This window comes from Canis lupus, chromosome 27, assembly GCF_003254725.2.
Source record: "Canis lupus dingo isolate Sandy chromosome 27, ASM325472v2, whole genome shotgun sequence".
Classification (NCBI taxonomy): domain Eukaryota; kingdom Metazoa; phylum Chordata; class Mammalia; order Carnivora; family Canidae; genus Canis; species Canis lupus.
In genome coordinates, this window is record NC_064269.1 from 17,552,418 (window position 1) to 17,558,697 (window position 6,280).

The 6,280-nt window shown below is 42.2% G+C and overlaps 1 pseudogene; it reads left to right on the forward strand.

Moving 5' to 3' along the window:
- The first annotated feature begins 770 nt into the window (after window positions 1–770).
- LOC112665684 (U4 spliceosomal RNA) lies at window positions 771–934 on the forward strand (annotated as a pseudogene).
- Window positions 935–6,280: the final 5,346 nt, after the last annotated feature.

Below are 6,280 nucleotides of genomic sequence, written 5' to 3' on the forward strand. Positions count from 1 at the left end.
ATGAACCGCTGAGAGCACACTGGCCCTGAACACAGGATCACAGGATATCAGAGTCCAGAACGGCTTCCTCCCACCTCCAGAATCATACCACTTTGGCTCAGTGAGGCTTGAACCTCCACTAGGTGAGATTTCCATTTGTAAGTGTTAGGCTCTAACGTTTGTTTTCCGTTACTCTGACTAGCTTTTGAGCCTTTCTCAACAATTAAGCCCCAGTGCCCTATGGATCTGCTGGATCAGATTCTTCAACTTCAGCTTCTTCCTGTGGTGTCAGGAGAGGGCCACCTGTCTCAGATTCTAGACTTACCACTCTTGTGAGAATCAGGAAAAGTCACTCCAATTGTGTTAGGGGTTCAGATGAGGAATTTCCACTGAGAAAATCTGCAGTCTACTTATTTTTTAATTTTTTTTTTCATTTATTTATGATAGTCACAGAGAGAGAGAGAGAGAGAGAGAGAGAGGCAGAGACATAGGCAGAGGGAGAAGCAGGCTCCATGCACCGGGAGCCTGACGTGGGATTCGATCCCGGGTCTCCAGGATCGCGCCCTGGGCCAAAGGCAGGCGCTAAACCGCTGCGCCACCCAGGGATCCCTCTGCAGTCTACTTATATCCTTAACTTTCTCTTAACCTTTTCCAACAGTGAGTTATTGACTTTTTTACTCTAAAAGACTCATCTGCGTGCACACACACACGCACACCCAGGCCTTTGCAGAAATTCTTTTTGGGGCATTCTCAACATACCTGTGTTTCTCAAGCTTTGAATTGGGCTGTTAAGCTTTGCGCAGTGGCAGTATGGTAGCCAATGAGGCTTATCCAAGGTGCAATTATTGCTAATTGAATTGGGCTGCCAAACTTTGAAGAGCTTTCACGTCTGTTCTCCCACCCTTCAGCCCCAAATTCCTCATCCCTTTGGGATCGTTAGAACTCACGCTTTTGAATTGCTTTCTCTTAGTGAAGGCGCTATCTCAAGTGAGTTCCTCTCCTTCTCTTTCCTAGACCTTCCTTTGCCTTCGGGACACTAAGTATTTTGTAACATTTATATAGACACATATAAATAATTAATTAATTAATTATGTAAATATAAAATTGCATGTAATCAGTTTATTAGTAGTGAGTGGGAATCTCACTCCCTAAACTCAGATATGCAAAAAGTATAGCTTAAAAATTTCTCTGTAACAGGGATCCTTGGGTGGCGCAGCGGTTTGGTGCCTGCCTTTGGCCCAGGGCGTGATCCTGGAGACCCGGGATCGAATCCCACATCGGGCTCCCGGTGCATGGAGCCTGCTTCTCCCTCTGCCTGTGTCTCTGCCCCTCTCTCTCTGTATCTGTCATAAATAAATAAAATATTAAAAAAAAAATTTCTCTGTAACAGGAAAATTTCTGACTCGAAGCTCTCCTTCGGCCCAGGTATGAAGCCTAATCTGTCCTTTCTAGGGTTCTCTACTGGCCCCAACCCCTAGGGTTTATTCAAATTGAGATAGTTTTGCAGAGTTCCCTGGTTGACCATCGCTCCTCTGGTTTCTCTGGTCCCACTTCTCAGCCTCCTTTGCCTGTCCTCCCCTTCTGCTAGATCCCTATGTTTTGGGGTAGCCCAGGGCTTAGGATGGCTCTGAGCTCAACAACACTCTCTGTAGATAATTTGAGCCTCTGTAGATAATATCAGCTTTGATACCTGACCTGGAGGTATCAAGTAAGAGCTGAAGTCTGGAGTCTTGGGAGAGGTCTGGGTTAGGAAAAGGGATATGAAAGATGGAATTAATTAATTCTAGGATAAGAGTCAGAGTTGATTCCCAGATTGTTTCTCTCTAGCACCCAGACTTCTCTGGTGCCCAGGAGATAAGAGAAAAGAGATTTAAAGCTTTTTCCCTGGTATTTATTTCTTCTCTCCCCACTTTCTCCCCTCCCTTCCTCCCTTCCTTTCTTCCTTCCACAAATACTTACAGACTGCCAACTACATGCCAGGGAAAGGACTAGATCCTGGGGAATGTATTTTTTAGCTCTCTGGATACAAAAGATGTATCATTTAGAGAACTTTTTGAACAACTTGTAGTCTTTCCTAAAATCTACTTAACTGTCTTCTGCTATTTCAACTCAAACAGTCTTCCTATTAAATGGACCACTATTATTAAGTGTTATGATGGTTCTAGAAAATAAGTAATTTGTAAAGCACTTGCACAAATTAACCAGGCTTACTACTTTAGTTTTCTTTATTATCTACTTAGCAATCAAAGCAGCTCCTTACTTTTAACATATGATGTTGAAAATAATTTTACAATATTTCCAATTAAGTTAATTTTCACATTGCTTTTGTGCTCTTTGTCATCACAAGTAGAATGATAAAATTCCGTTTTTGCATATTATTAATGAATATGGGGTGTGTCTTTCCATTTGGGTCAATAATAGCTCATTATTATCTCATTTCAGAAATGAGTTCAATACTCAATCTATAAATTACACAGTGACCAACTTCTTTGAATTAACCACAATTCAGAGTTAAGCTCATAAGCCACTTTTCCTATATTTGTGCCAGTCTGTAAGAAAACAAACCTTAATGATCTACTTCAGCTAAATAGGTTGGACAGAATTTAAATGTTCATTAGCAAGAAGTCTGACCCAGAACCAAGATAGGTCATCACAGAAATGAAGAAAATAGACAATTACACAATTTGGACCTTCGATGATCTCTGATTTATGGTTGGAGAAGATCATTGAAATGACAACATTACTTCTTATTTAATGAAAGACTTAAAACAGTGGGAACAATATTTTTTCTGTTTTCAAGTTCTGCTAAATATTTAAACTATTGCCAAGAAAAATACGTGGTTAAAACCAATCTATGAAGGATATCGGGAAACTGGTGCTGCATGGGAATGTCTAATCTACTGAATTTTGATCGGTGTATGAGCTACCAATTTGGTTACACTGTTAGGATATTCCGATAAAAGATAAACTAGTTTTCTTTCTCTCTCTATTTTTTTTTAATTAAATATTTGTTTATTTGAGAGAGAGTGCATGCGTGCCAGATGAGGGGGGTGGTGGTAGGTAAGGGAGGCAGAAGGAGAAAGAGAATCCCAAGCAGACTCCCCCTGAGCCCTATGTGGGGCTTGATCCCATGACCCTGAGATCACAACCTGAGCCAAAATCAACAGTTGGATGCTTAAACAACTGAGCCACTCAAGCACCCCAAAAGACAACTATTTTTAATTGATAAATCTGAGAGAGTCTCACAATAGCTTCATTTGGGCATTAAAAAAAGTCATGTTGCCATGGAAATATTCTGGTGATTTGCATGGCTGGGCCAGAGGTTGTCTATTCAAGTAGACAGATTTGTCTATTCGAATAGACTTCCTTTACAAGAGTGTTCATTTTTATGTGGCCAATAGGCCAGTACTGATATTTTTCAAAGAATATCATCATCACGAATCAAATAAAATTAGCATACTAAAGGATTCATATTTAACTGCTTGAAAGCATTGGGTCTAAATCAGTCCATCAGTAAGCCTTTATTAAACACTGACTAAGTGCTTAGCCTGCTTCTGGGTACTCAGGGGCTATGAAACACCACACCGACTGAACACCAAGATCTAATGGAGAGCTTTATGAAATAAGCAAACACATGCCCATAGTCCCAATTTGGAAGATTCTAATTGGTAGATTCTGGCCTGAAGCTCTGAGAATCTGTTTTTATTTTTGTTTTTTTTAAACCTCCTGGGTGATTCTGATGCTTAGTCAGGACCAGGGCCCATGTCTGCTGTAGTTCTGGTCCCTGAACCCGCATCATCAGCATCACCTGGGAACTTGTTAGAAATGCAAATTCTCAAGTCCCAGCCTACTAAATCATGGACTCTGGAGAGAACAATCTGTGTTTTTAACAAGCTCACCAGGCAATTTAGTGCTTGATAAAGTAAGAGAATCATGGCCTTTTCTCTGGATTGAGATGGATGTCCCAGGTTCTCTCTTCACTGCAGAACTGAGGAAATAGGACTTTCTTTTTCTTCTAGGGTGTGAAGCTAGCCGCTCTACCCTCCTCTTCATGCTTAGCATACCTGAGGAAGTGGGGATGGGAAATATGCTCCTCAACTTCCTGCTTCCTTGCTGCTTGGGAAGATGAAATACAGAGAGTCACTTTTGACTTCAAAGAAAACAGGAAGAGAATAGAAATAATAACCACTCTGGAGAATTGGCAAAAATTCTGGGATTTAGAAGAAAAGCCTTTCTGTCCTGGTCTCTGGTCTTTCATTCTCTGTTTTTTTTATTCCTGGGGTGGGGGTGGGGGGGAGCTCACATCCTCCTAGTTTCCACACTCTACCTTCAGCAAAGCCATAGGACTCTTTACAACAACTCAAGGCCTAAAAATAAAATAAAGCTGTGAAATTGACGTCCCCTTTCAGCATAAGCTTTCTTTTTTACTTTTTAATGGGAATCATTCTAAAACATATTTTATTTAGTACATTCTGGATTTTTCCTAATCATCTAAAGTTATTATAATCAAAATGAACTGTCCTATCCTACAACAATAATATCATGGACTATTGAAGATTGAAGACATATTTGTTAAATAATTCTAGATATTGAGGATTTTTTTTTCTGTGTTTCTCTATTTTTGTCTTTCCTCTCACCCTCAAGCCATCAGCAAACATGCCCAAGTATCTTTTTCAATATTCTTCACCCTCTAATTTTTTGCTTTCAGTTTGAGGGCTGGAAAACTGGAAAACAAGCTTGTCAGAACTATGATTTTTTTTCAAAGTTTTGTTTATTTGAGTGAGTGAGTGAGAGCACAAGCTAGGGGAGTGGCAGAAGCAGACTCCCTGCAGGGCAAGGACCAACCCCCCGCCCCCCCCACCCCCCCATTCAGGGCTCAATCTCAGGACCCTGGGATCACAACCTGAGGTGAAGGTAGGCGCTTAAATGACTGAGGTGCCCCACCACTGAGGCTTTAAATAGCAACACCCAGTTTTGTTTGCTTGTTTTTACATGAGAGACACAGAGAGAGTGGCAGAGGGGAGAAGCAGGCTCCGTGCTACACGTGAGACTCGATCCCGATCCCGGGTCTCCAGGATCACTCCCTGGGCTGAAGGCGGAGCTAAACCGCTGAGCCACCCGGGCTGCCCCAGCCACACCCAGTTTATGCTTGCTGTCCTAGCTTAATTATTCATGATGCTCCATTTCATCCTCACAAGGCCCCATTTAGATGATAAATCCTATGTTATGATGAAGTTTTGGAATATAGGTGAGGTCTGGAGCCAATGACCAAGAAAGAATTCTTGGTATGTCTTTGGTGCAAAATGTGGTTTTATTAAACACAGGAACAGGACTGATGGGCAGGAAGAGTGGCTGCCCAGGGCCTGTGAGGGGTGGCTGATTATATACCCAGGGGTTGGGGGAAGTAAGCAAATGGGGAGATTTCAAAAGGATCTTCATATGCTAAGGAGGACCTACAAGATACTGGAGGCCTTGCCATTGTCATGTTAAAGATTGCTTTTCCCTCCAGGAGGTATTAACTTTAAGACAATTGGAAACTTCCTGAAGAATGTCACACATATCCCACCCTGGGTGGGGTCCTCTGTGGGATGCAGCTGTGCTTTGTCCTCAGCTAGCCCTGCTGCTTCATCTGTTACACTAAGTCTAGGGGACCAAGGCCATGCTTAAAAATAAGAAAGAAATTCTCTGAGGTTCAGAAACTGAGAAGGTGTTCTGGACCTGAATATACATGGAATCAGATAAAAGAGAAACCAATGATCCATGATTGAGGTGAGAAAGAGTATGATCACAAAGGATCAGTGACCAAGTGGGCCTCATGCCTGGTGGCTGTCAGGCCTAGAAGAGGTCTAGGGGAAACTGGTATGGGGAATAATGGGTTACTGGAGCAAAAATAGTGACTTCAGGTGGAAGATTGCAAAAATGGTCACAATATACCTCCCACCAAGACATGGTATCTTTCTCCACCCCTTAATCCTGGGCTGGTCTTTTGACTTTCTTTGAGCAAAAACATGTGATGAGAGTGACACTATGTGATTGTAAACACTGCTACTAAGTGAATAAGCCTTAGCTAGCCTGAGGGAAGATAAGAGATCACACAGAGAAGGACCAAGGTGCCCCAGCTGTTAGCTAGCCACCTGTCAGACATGTAAGTGAGGCTACTTAGGACCAGCCAAACTCCAGCAGACCAGCCAACTGACTGCATGTGTAGCAGCTGACTACAAATGCATGAACAGGACCATAGAACTCTCCACTGAGCCCAGTCCAAATTGCTGACCCACAGAATTGTGAACTGAATAACCGG